The sequence below is a fragment of the Calonectris borealis genome, chromosome 1, assembly GCF_964195595.1.
Source record: "Calonectris borealis chromosome 1, bCalBor7.hap1.2, whole genome shotgun sequence".
Lineage (NCBI taxonomy): Eukaryota > Metazoa > Chordata > Aves > Procellariiformes > Procellariidae > Calonectris > Calonectris borealis.
The window spans coordinates 193,573,944-193,587,293 of NC_134312.1; positions in this window are offsets into that span (position 1 = coordinate 193,573,944).

Here is a 13,350-nt window from a genome sequence, read left to right on the forward strand (position 1 = left end):
AGCCCCCCTCAACTCTAGATGGGGTGGGGTAGATCTCTCTAGGTTGGAGATCTACTGAGAAATTAAGAGCAGGAATAACCTTTTCTCTTTTCCTCTCCTCCATCAGAGAGACACAACAGTCAATGAACCACATGCTCTCACCTCCGCAACATGAACACAGTAGTCTGGCTCTATGGACGCCTATTTTGATTAAGACTGTGTCAGTTCCTCAGGTGCATTGCACTGGATGATCAATTCTAAATGGTCATATGATGTTGTGGTACCCTGATGCCTCACAGAGCTCTTAAAGCACTCAAGAGACTCACTTGCTTTCTGGCAGAATAATTACATTTTAACTTCTCAGGAAGTATGAGCAAGGATCTGAACTATGAGGGTAAAGAGAAACAGGTCACTTTTAACCAGTGGCAGATGGCTTCTAAAACTTTCAGAAGGCACAGTTACAAAGATAAGAGAAGATCAGTGTCCTGGTTTTGGCTGGGATAGGGTTAAATTTCTTCCTAGTGCTGTGTTTTGGATTTACTATGAGAAGAATGTTGATAACACACTGATGGTTTTAGTTGTTGCTAAGTACTCTTCAAGGACTTTTCAGCTTCCCATGCTCTGTCAAGTGCCAAGAGGCTGGGAGGGAGCATAGCTGGGACAGCTGGCCCAGCTGGCCAACGGGGTATTCCACACCATGTGACGTCATGCTTGGTATATGAATGGGAGGCGGGTTCCAGGAAGTAGTGATTGCTACTGGGCGGGTGGTGAGCAATTGCATTGTGCATCACTCATTTTGTATATTCTATCATTATCATTATTATTATTATTGTTATTATTACTATTTTCCCTTCCTTTTCTATTCTATTAAACTGTCTATCTCAATCCACAAATTTTACCTTTTTTTTTCCAATTCTTCCCCCCATCCCACTGGGCGGCGGGGGGGGGCGTGGAGAGGGGGGCAGGGGGAGTGAGCGAGCAGCTTTGTGGTGTTTGGCTGCCAAGTTAAACCATTACAATCAGAGACAGAAACTGGGGAATCACATGCAGACTTTGGAGATGACAGCAGGGAGATACAAGATCATGCTAGGGAAGAAGGAAAAGAGGCATCCAAGTTACCCAAGAGGAAAGACTCTTAGGAACGTAGAGCTCTTTAATATTGAGACCAAAACATGACATATCCTAGGGATATCAATGGGAGACGTGAGCAGAGCTGAAGGACAGAAGGTACCCTAAGACAATAACTAAATGTGGCTATTTATTCAGTGCCTTGCCACCTCATTCAGTGGGAAAACTAATGCCTTTTATGACCACTGCTATTTGTATCCTTTGTTTCATTTTACTATTTTGTTTATTGTCTGTAGAAAAATTGTCTATTCCCCTTTTTTCCCCATGCCTTTCTTTCATTTCCCTTTTGTCTTATCTGCATATTTTTCTTGCAGCAGTTACATCGTCATTACTACGCATGATGCCAATGAAACAGTTAGGGGAAATGTTTCTGGGATCACTGTGGATGTTTAAGATTACATGTGGAAGTTAAGCTTCCTGTAGCATCAACAGAAAGAAATAGGTGCCTCGAGGGAGTCATTCACCTCACCGTAAGGCACGTGTGTGAGACACAGGGGATAACAGCTTTTGAAGGTACCTTTCTCCCCTCATTGACTGTAGGGAGTCCAAGCCCAAGCAACTGGTTTAGACAAGACATTTGAGTTTTAGATCAAATAAATTCCACCTTGATACTGCAAAAAGTTTACTGACTGATTAAAGAAATGGATAAAAAGGCCTGTACTTTGTGCTTATATACAGTTCAGGTTTACTACGCATTAGAAGCGTATTCATATAGAAGCTTAGATTTTGGAGGATTTTTGGCCCACATAAAAATCTCAGGAGGGCCAGAGTCCAACTGGCATATTTGACACACATGGTAAAGAAAAAAAAGGATATGCAAGGACCAGGAAGAAAGATCATGGAATATGGCTGAGAAAAATATTTATGCCTAACAGTCACTCATGTGAAACTGGCTTGTCAAGTTCTTGCTGAAGGCATCAGTTATCTGCTGAATATTACTCTGGAGGCATGGATTGGCCTATCATACAATTCTGCTTGAATTCATTTCCTCTCAGAGGGTACTGGTTTGCCATAGATGATCTGTTTCTCCCATGTTTCCAAAGACAGAAATTCCCTGCTGCTTACCACAAGGGTAGGACTGAGCCTGCATGCTTGTGTGGCTAACAGATACTACAAATTAGCCCCTCGGCTCTGAGATCTAGTCTTCATAAGGACTGCTTGCCTCTGTTGACAAAAATTATAACAGTACTGGCCTAAGAAAAATCAGACAAATTGATAACTCTGTGCTTTTCACATTAGCAGATAATAAACATGAAATTTAAACTTGGTTCATTTGCCTGGAAGCTTCAAGTCATTTGATAAAAATTCAATTAAAGCATGAGTAGTGAATTTAAATGTAATCAAAAGGCAAGGGAGGGGACTTTGCTACTCCTCCTGGGAGTACAGATAAGAACATGCTCCTTGTCTGCTCAAATCAGATTAAAATCCAAGAAGACGTTTCCTGTAAAATCCAAAAGACAATAAATTAATCATTGGTCTGTATATATTACGTCAATTACCTAGACAAATGGACAGACTTCAAAGTATCCCAAAGACACTTTAATAATTACAAAGTAGTCGGAATTTTTGATTATTGAAAAAGAGAGTATGTTCGCACTTTTTCATCTGTGATCAAATTCTGCACCAAATGCAAAATAATTCTGAAGGATCTTGTTATAAAAGTGGATTGCATAGTGCCTTTATCCTGACTGATGGAAGAGCCTTAGCATACAAAGGGTAGACATGGCTTTTGTTTTATTTTTGCTTGAAAACTCCATACTTCCTCTCTAACCTCTTTAAAATATTTACAACTTCAAAATAAATGAAAACATAATTTCAGACACGAATACATGAAGTTAAAATACATTTGTCTACTGCAGCAAATTCTACCTAGATAGCATCATCATCTGTAATCATTTGGTAAAGAAAATTTCTTCTTGTAAAACAGGGATGAGGAGAAGGGAAGAATAAAGGACTTCAGAAGGACAGTGAGCTGTAGACCTTTAGATTTTAAATACATACATAAGATATCAAGACTGGATATGAGGATAACATATAATATAAAATCTTATAGTTAAAGTTAACCCAATCTGAATTTTTATTAAACAGAAATCACAAGAAAAGCACACCTTCCTCCCAAGAAATCAGACCATCCAGCTGTTGTTTCAATCCTAAAGGAGTTACCCACAAGATGGCCACTCTTTCTGTGTGACCTATATAAATGAATATATATATATAAAGCTTGTATAAAGCAAAATCGTTCATTAATCATAGTTTTCATTAATAAGCTTATTTTTTGATTTTACCTGACACCAATAAAAAAATTCTGTTTCAGCTACCTGATGCCTGTGCTAGTTAAACTACATATGCCATTAGTTTTGTTTAAAGAAAGGAGGGTGGGATAGTTGCCTTTATTTCTGTTTCTGCAAGTCAAATAAAAACTGGGCTTGATAAAATAAGTAAATAGAAAATACTAGTTTTAGTATAGTAAAAAAAGGAAGGAAAAACTGTAAAATATTCTAGAACAAGCTTCAGCCCTTCAAAAAGTGAGCTATAAATGTCACAACCTTCTATAAATCTCAGTGTCTATCAGCACCTAAGCTGCTCAAAAATGAAATTCAGTAGCACATCTTCCTCAGCAGCACATGCCCATGATAACAATCGATCCTGGAAGGTAGCAGTGTAGCGATAAAAGAAGTCCAGAGCTTCACTGTTTTATGGCCAGAAGCTCTGAAAAAATCCAAACTTGAGGCCACGCTGTTTTACATCTTAGGTAGACAATAGGTGAAGTGTGAGTCTATGCCCTTCCCAAATGCAGGGGTTAATGGAGCCCTTTTCCCCTGGGAAGGCCTCACATTGCTCTCCTGTCAATGTTAATGGGAACCCTGCAAGGATTTCCTTATCTCTGAGCAGTGTGCCTCTGGGCTTCCTCACAGGTCCATGAGTATGATTCATCACTGTGGGCTACGGCTTAGTGCCACCTGCTAGCACTAATGAAGAGGAAAAGAAAGAGAAAAGTCAGGGTTTCCAGATGCTTTCCCATTGTTCCTTCTCCATCAATCCTCATTTATTACCCATGAGCTGGCCACTAGCCCTCCAGCTCTGCCTTTGCCTGAGCCATAGAGAAATCCGGTGGTTCGTTACACTTTAGAAGAGCATACATGTATGGGTAGAAAAACTATCGCTCTCTAGAGATAAGAAAGGTAGAATGGGAATATAATTTTCTGAAATTAAATAAAATACAAGACCTCTGTGTAATACATTGTTCCCGTCATTGGCCTGGTTGAACTACTAACAAGAACATCCCATAAATGTAGGTCTTTTCCTGCTCACAACTGTATAAGATTACAATTTTTGCAAAAGCATCCATTAACTGAGATTGCTTGATAGAGAATTTCAGGAAGATGTCAGAGTGAATAGCTGATCTGGGAACCACCTATAGCAGCTATTCAGCCAGTCGGATGTCACAGAACTCACTCTTTGAGCTGAACAGAGCAGGCAGGTGCCTCAGGCTTTTCATGCAGTGCTGCCCTGAACGAATACCTAGCCACTAGCAATAATTTTCAGAAAGTGGAAAATCAATGGTGGGTGATAATCTCTTATCCAAGGATACTCTGTGAAGCCTTTTCCTCACACCAATGCTTGGCTCAGCCTAGGCTGGGCATAGTGATAAGGTAGAAATGAAGCCAGTCTTTTGGGAATCTGATGTGAGTACCACTGGCTTCCCAAAGACCCCTTGAAAGCCTTCACTTCTAGAAGGGGAGATCATAGGATTTGAAGAAGCCTTCTGGGATCTGGCAATGTCTAAGTGATCCCATTTAGCTGCTTTCTAGTTAGTATTTGAATGTCAGTGCCTATGTACTGGTATGCACACAGGCTCGACTCTGATATGTGTCAATCAATTCTCCTAGCAGGGAAAATTAGGGAAGATGCTATGTCACACACTGAAAAGAAATTCAGACTCAGGTTACCTGGCTCCTAAACATTTCCACTAGACCCTGAGACCTTGTACAGCCTTCCATGGCCTCTTACCACTTCTTCCATTGGCTGGGGACAGAGGCCTAGTAATTGTACAGATACAGATGTTAATTTTTTATCACCTGAAATGGGTGACCTCCTCCCCCAAGGTGGTCAAGGGACCATGAAGTGGGACTGATGATTTGCAGGCACTGACTTGGGACACTTAAGTTTTCTTACAGGGTGGACAGGCTCTAGAGATGAGAACCAGCAAGACACCATGCAGCAGCTGAACTTCCCCAGGAGTGGCATAAGAGCATGTTTACAAGTGCAAAACCCCCTATGAAAACCTTGGAGAACTATGGAGAGCCATGGGAATCCACCTTGGTGCAGTCACATTTATATCATTTTTTGGGTAGAAACCTTGAAGGAAACTGGATGTTTCCTTTGAGAAATCATGCCTGGATGTCACCTTTGACAGTGCTAGTTGGCATAGTCCAAAGCAACACCAAGAAGTAAGCTAATAACAAACAGGGGTGGGAAACTTAGGCTTGTTCCCTGGGCTCCTTTATTACACAAAGTAGACACCATACCCATAGAAGACTCACACTATGCCTCCTTACAGCTTGGTTTTTTTTTTTTTAGAAGTAATTAAGAAACATCTAAATCCTAAAGTCAGATGTTTTCCAAACAGCAGTCATGTCTCTTCCTGGCAACTAGCAAAGCCCAGTGTCATCCTGTGTTCACTTCCAGTTGATCATTCATCATTTTCCTGGCTTGGTTAAACAAAAATTCTCATCCTGAAAGACACAGACTCCTTGGGGTACTACCAAGGAGTAGCAATGTGAGACAAGCCCTGGGGAATCCAATGCAATCTGATGGAGCCTGAGGAGCTAGAGAACAGAGAGACATCAATGTACAGCTAAATACCACAAAGCAAAATCCTCTGAACAGCAAGGATATTTTATACCTCTTTCGGTATTTTTTAAAATTTTACATATTTAATAGCACACCCTCATCTTAGTAACCACAAAAGGCATTAGCATTTCTAAAACTTTTTGTGATCAAAGCAACTATTCTTCCCTTAAAAGAAGTGTTAAATATTACAACTGTCACTCTACTTTCATGTGCATTGAATCCACCTCTGTAACAAGCATTAATTTTGCTCAATATTTAATTCACTGTCATTTCCACATGTCAGTCCAAAAGGAGGCTGTCAGAGTTTTAAGAAAATTACTTGAGAGAATAAATCAGAGTGTTTAGACCCAATGCCACTGAACTGGAAACCATAGAAAATGCTGCTGCAGAACTGTCAAACAAGCTTTGTACGTAAGAAAAAAAACTGCGCACCATTCTCTAAACTACTAGTGCTGCTTTGAACAAACTGTGCCTCCCTGTCCTCTGATATTCACAGGACAAAGTCACACAGTTCCTCTGAAACAGAACAGCTCTTCCAGTATGTAGGACATCCAACATGGACTATAGAGGTGCGAGTTCAAATCATACTCTGATACTGACTTCCTGCATCAATTTGAGACAGTTTCTTATGGTGGGATTCAGTTCCAGGTTCAGGAACAAGTTTGTGTCTCTGGAATGCAAGTGACTACGTGTGAGCCAATGCCACTATAGCCAGCGGAGATCTACTCAATACAGGTAGTGAACTCCAGAGAACAGGACAGCTGAGCGTACTGAGGTGTGAGACAGATGACCTCTAAGCTCTGATGGCTGTTTTGACTTCACCTCCACTGAATATAATGGGAGCTTAGACACTCACTTCACGTGAAGGCATCCATGATGCAGAAACCTAAATTTGTGTGTCTAAATCTGGAGCTGAGTTAGACCTTACTGTCAGATCAACAGGACATCTAAATAAGCTAATATATTCACTTAGCTGAGATTAGTTCTCCACCTATGAAAATTGAGGTGTTGACACATTCCTGGCACCCAAGGACAAAGACATTAGAGATAAAACTGGAGAAAAATTCACTTGACTAAAGAGCTGTACAATGTCAAGAGAACAGAGCTGGGCTCTTCACAGTGGTGCATGATGGGAGGATGAAATACAGTAATTATCAGTTGAAACAAGGGATGCTCAGATTAGCTATATGGAGAAACTATTTCACTGTGAGGACAGTGAAGCAATGAAACAGGATGCCCAGAGAGATTGTGCCATCTCCGTCCTTAGAGGTTTTCAAGACGAGGTGGAATAAAACTCTGAGCAGCCAGCTCTGCCCTCATGGCTGATGCCACTTCATGTTAGAGGCTGGACTAGAGATCTCCTGAGGTACCTTCCTACTGAATTATCCTGGGATGTGATGAACTCCTCACAGTTTACACAGAGCAGGAGAGAAGTCTGTGATCTTTCTTTTCCTACAGAAATTCAGAATTCATTCTCTGCATTCTTTCTCTACATGAGAAAGCTTTCTTTACATGAGAAAGGCTTCAGCTGGGCAACCTTCAAAACCAAAAGTCCTAGAGCTTTAGTTACCTTCTCCGTTCCTGCAGTTTCCTCTTTTCCAAAAGAAAGAAAAAGAAAGTGTAACCAGATTAGAAAGGGAAAAACAGGGGAGGGTGGGTAATTTTAAACAATGGGCTCCGTTGATGCTTCCAGGAAAGTGCATCTGAGATGCCTTTGAACATTTCATGCGTCAAAAGCCTAGGAGATACAAGTTATCACTGCTGCTAGCACAGAAAGGCAAGGCACCAGGTGCTATGTAGTTAGGTTTATTGAAGGACAGCTCACATTCTTCCCCCAAAGAGTGCACAGAGACAAATCACCTGCCCTTTTACACAGCGATTTCATGTCAGCATTTTAGTTTGCACTTTATGCTACTGATCTCCATAAGCATTGAGGCAGAACCTCTGTCAGATGGCCATGTTTACCCACCACAATTTCCTTATTAATATTATTTTATTTAATTTAGAGTATTTGGTGTACAACAGGGTCAAGTCCCTATGGCTAATATTCATTTTAGCTATATGGCCATTCTGTTGCTCAGAGCTATTTGCAACTGCATCAAAGACAGTATGAATACACAGAACAGTGCTGAGTCCACAGAGCCATGGGAGCATGAGCTGGCTTTTATTCTCTTCTCTAGCATCAGCAGCATTTCCAAACCATGTTTTAACAAGTGCCAGCATGAGCAAAAACAATCGACTGGACAGTCAGCAAGCCCTCAAGCTAGATACCTACCACTTCTGCCAAATCAGGAAAGAACCATGAAGACCCATATTTTTACGCATATCCTGGGAAAATGTGAAGAGAACATAGTGTCATATATGAGTTCTGCCCTACCAGTTCTATAGTCATTCCATAAAAATCGTATTATTGTGTTAAGAGGATCTCCTCGTGCAGTTTTCTTGCCCTTCCCATTCCTGAGGCAGCAGCAGTCATATCTATATTGCTCTCAATAGATACTTACCTGCCCGACTTGCTCTTAAAAACCTCCAAAAGCAATACTACCGAGATGATCAATTTCCATGCTCAGCTGTCTTGCTACATAGCTCTTTCCTTGAGAGATAACTGAAACCTCCATCGCTGTAATGTAAGCCTATTACTCCTTTTGTCCCTTTGATTTATTCCCTCCCTTACCTGTATTTGAAGACCATAATCATGTACCCCCTCTGCCTTCTCTTCTCTAAGGTGAGCAAAGCCAGGCCTCCTGCAGCAGCTGTGCATGGTGGGCAGCTCCCTCCAGACCCTTTCAGAGCCTCCCTTACTGCTCTAAGCAGCATGCAAGGGCTGCATTTACACCTCCCAGCCTGACATTGCTGACTCCTATCTGAAACATGGCCCTCCTCCAGCAATCAGTCTCCTCTCTGTATTCCCCACTCCTGCCTCCGTGCAAACGTGCATTTGTCCTTGCAGAAGTGCATCCTCTGCTCAGACCACTTCTTCAGCTTGGCAAGGACTGTTTGAACACCGAGGTTGTCCCCCATTGGATCTGCATCCTTTCTCACCTTAGTGCCCCCTGTACTTTTATAAGCATGCTCTCTACTTCATTTAAGTCATTAGTGAAGATAATCTTCCATTAGTCACTATCCATTTGGGTAACTAGCTAGAGGTAACTCCTATCTGAGTACAATTTCCTACAAATCACATAACCCCATTCAGTTTCATCAAATCCAGGTTTCCCCTCACTTACGTGACTGTCATCACAGACAAAAACCTTACTAAAAAAAAAATTATATTTTTGCTTTTCCTTTACTTACAACACCCATCCTAGGCGGGCATCAGGCTGATATATGATTAGCTCACATCTAACAATGTTGGTTGTCATTCACCTTAGTTATTGTCTAGGTGATTAGAAATTATTTTATTTTGCTTATTAACACTCCCTCTGTTGTATTCCTGGTTCAAAACTGAGGCCAAGTAATCTATAGCTTCCTAGTACCTCCGTTCTCTTACCCCTCCTCAAAAAAACCCTAAATTTGCCCTTTACAGTCTTCTGAAACTCGCTTTCCCTCCACTTCTGGGAGGCGATTGCCAATGGCTCACTATTTCAACATTACATCTATCATAGCTGGACTTCTCATCTTCTTGCCACTAACAATAGTTAACAGTCCAACTACAATCACCAAACGGTGAAGGTTAAAGCAGAAAAGGCATATAACACTTTTGCCTTCCCAGCGTCAGTGACAGACTTCGAGTACCCATAGAAATATTTTCATGTTCATACTCTTACTACTAATGTATTTGTTTTCTTATACTGTATACAATTTTGCACCTGTTAATCGCTCAGGAGAAAGCCTCAGAATATCTTCAGAAAACTGGGCTGAAATAGATTTAACTTTATAGGTGAAATAAAGGTACAGAAGAGCAGAAGGCGGACATTTTAAGCTTCAAGACTTCCATTTATCAACCACCCACACAGAAAGCCTGATTTTCAGAGGAAAATAGCTCAGCCTTTGGGCTCCCATTTGTCACAATTACCATGAAAAACTGAGAGGCTTAACCTGCCCTAGCAGGGACAGAATTGAAATCAGGAGCTCCGGAGCATGTAACCATCAACAACAGGTGCCTCTGCCCCACAGCTTTTATCCAGAAATGCCCCAGAGCAAGACAGTCCTGTAAGACAGGCTGGAAACAATGTCTTTGCACCCTCCTCTTTTCCTCAGCAAGAGCCTTACCCCTGGTAGGGCTTGCATCAAGACCAGAAGAGTTGGAGGGTTTTACTTTCTTTTTTTTTCACCTCTTTATTCTTCTCCTGATTGTGTAAGCAGTTTTGAATGTTCTAACTCACATGAGTAAAGGCTTCCGGAGAAAGGAAGGGAAGATTACACAGCTTATTTAATGAGAGTCAGACTCTTTCATCCTCTCCACATTCACCCCTCCTAGCTCCCTAAATCCTGGGCTGCAAAGACTTCATTCTTGGCAAACTCCAAACAACAACCTATCTCTGCACCTCATCCATCACACATTACTAGCTGCCTTTGTTCTTGACCCTTCTCTGTCCAAATGTCACCAGTCCCAGACGTCTGCCCAGTTACTCTGATCCCGGTTTCTGTTTTTGCGAAAGAAGGAAGGCAAACTCAGATCACTCTAACACCAAACCGGAAAAATCTGAGTTCCAGTAGACAAGTTTTCCTGCCATATGAAACTTCAACAGTTTTTTTTGTTCCTCTTACTAGACATTAACTGACATGGTTGTGATGGATTATTACTGCCTTCATTTTTACAGACAGAGAAACTAAGAAAATGAGGCTAAACTTACTGTAAAAAGCTTCACATCATTCCTTTGAGCAGACCTGGGAGTTCTGACACTCCCACCTACTGCAACAGGAATATAGATTAGATCAACACCAGTGCCTTTGAAAACCCCACCCTACTTTTCTGGCTCAAAGCAGTTTGAAACCTAACTCCCAGGCTCGTCTTAGTCAGTCAGTAAACACTATGTTTGTTTCTAGGAAGTTATAAACATAGCATTTTGCAAAACAATTGTGCAAAATCTCTGGAAAACTAAAGAAACTCTACAAAAATGCATAAAGCTACTCTACTTAGGTATTACCAACATGGACTTGAAGCCATTTTCCATAAAACACACAAAAGGGCAAGAGATTATAAACCCTGCAGCTGCTGATCTGCTCAACACATCTAATGCAATATTCAGTCTTTTCCAGAAATAGAAATCAATTATGACTAGCATTATTAATGTAGAGGCAATATGTAAATATGCAGAGCTGCCAACCCTGGCATGAACAGAATAGACATTTCATGTTAGGTTACTGCTGAGACTTTTCTACAGCCCTGGTTCCTGTCGAAGTTTGAGTCAATGTGTTTACATAGTCATTTCAAAATGTGAAAACTATTTTAAGTTGCTGCCATAATCAAGATCAATGGCACAATGTTTAGTGAAGTGTTAGATGACCAAAAATTGCAGTATGAGTCCACCTTAGAAGGTGTTAGCAATTCAGTCCGGCCCTGCTTTGAAAATCCCAAACCTTCGCTGAGGTTCCAGATTGCCACATCTCTGCTCTTGGTACCTTACAGCCCGTCAGCTTCTGCAATACTTATGAGATTTTCCTAAATAGCGTGAAAGAAATATTGCTACAGTTTAAAACAACCTATCACCACACTAACAGTGCAATCAGTTAAAATAAATTAAAGGTGGGTGAATTGGTTAATATATTTTGCAGTGCATTTCAAAATGAGGACAAGCTGCACAATAAACCCTGATAAAGTGTTACCACCAATTCTGACATGCCTCAAATCCCAGGCCCTTAGTGCAGAGCTAGCAGCCGATGCACCACATAAGCTCAGAATCGCAGAATAGGTAGTTAGTGTCAATCCCTAAATGCTTTCCGTAGAGTTTACCCAGTGTGTTTAAGTTTTTCAAAATATCTAAATAGTTCAAGAGTATAATCCTCTTAAATTCAAGACGACCTAGGCTTCTAGATCATTCAGGCACTCCTGAAAACTTTCTCCATGGCTTGTGTCAATCAACTGGAGCCTTTCACACCCAACATACAAGTTCAGCTTTAGCCCCAAACTGTTTCTAATAAACAGTTACTGGATGCCATGGAGTCAGTTGGTTTTATTTCATCTTCTAGGGTACAAAGGTCAAAGTTACCAAATAACTTTTCTGTTCATCATAGTAGCAGATGGCAAAATGGATCAAATTGGCATGAAAACAGTTATGAAAACTGTTATGACAACATTTCTTTCATCAGTTATGACAGAGATGACTGTGACAGAACTGAGGGCCACAGGTGGCAGATCACACATTGAAGCTCGTGCAGCATGTCAAAATGAACAGAGGGTGTCGGCACACAGATGACCAAGAACATGTTCAAACCAGTCAGAGGCTATGTGCACAGGTGCACACAAAGGGAGGAAAAATACAAAACCCCCTCTACACACAGCTGTAGAAAATGCTACCATTAAAATAAATTTCCTATCTCCCACTTTAAACTTCTGAGGATCAGGCCACCAGATTGCAGGAAGCACATATATATATGTCAAATAAAACTGACTGCAAAAAAAGAGAAGCAGACTCTTCCTAAAGCAGAAGGCAATACTTTCATTCTCATGGTTTTGATAAGCATTGATGAAACAAAAACATTACTGACATTATAATACACAGTTTATTAGAACTATATACTTCTGGCATGTATGGCAGCAAAGCAACATATCTGTGATTCAAAGCTATAGCAAGACAACTGCTGTTTGATCTCTATACTGATCTGGGCTCTGCAGAATGTATCTCAAGCAGTACTATGCACCCTAAGGTTCAACACTGAAGATTGCTTACTGTTGAATATTAACTTGCACTTGGATTGCCTCTCCTTTCTTCCAGGTCTCAGAAATAGGTGCCCAAAACTGTCACCATTTTCTCAGCCTTAGATGTCATGGTGTTTAGGTCAGGCACTGACCATAGGCAGCCTGGAGACAAACCTTCACCATTTTTCCTCAATGTGTATGTATGTGTTTATGTGTGTGTATATATATATATATAAAAACAAGCACACATAGCAACATACTAAAAGGTGGAGGCTCTGTTGCTCAGGTGATCAGGAAACTACTCCACACCTTTTTACATAATGTTGCTCTTGTCATCCTTCACTGTCATTTTAATTAACATTTAGCTGTTCGTGTTGAATAGGAACACAGGGTAAAACCAGTCCCTCTACAGCTATGTTTCCCCATTCCATCAGTGCATCCTGTGGGATGACAGAAGGATCCAGGTAAGACCACTCTTCTGGAGGCCGCCAGCCCAGGGCGGAGCTACCCTCACAGCCAGAGCAGGTGCTCCAGGCCTGTTCCATTGACCTCTGGACACCTCCAAGGGTGGAGGTTCCACCGTGTCT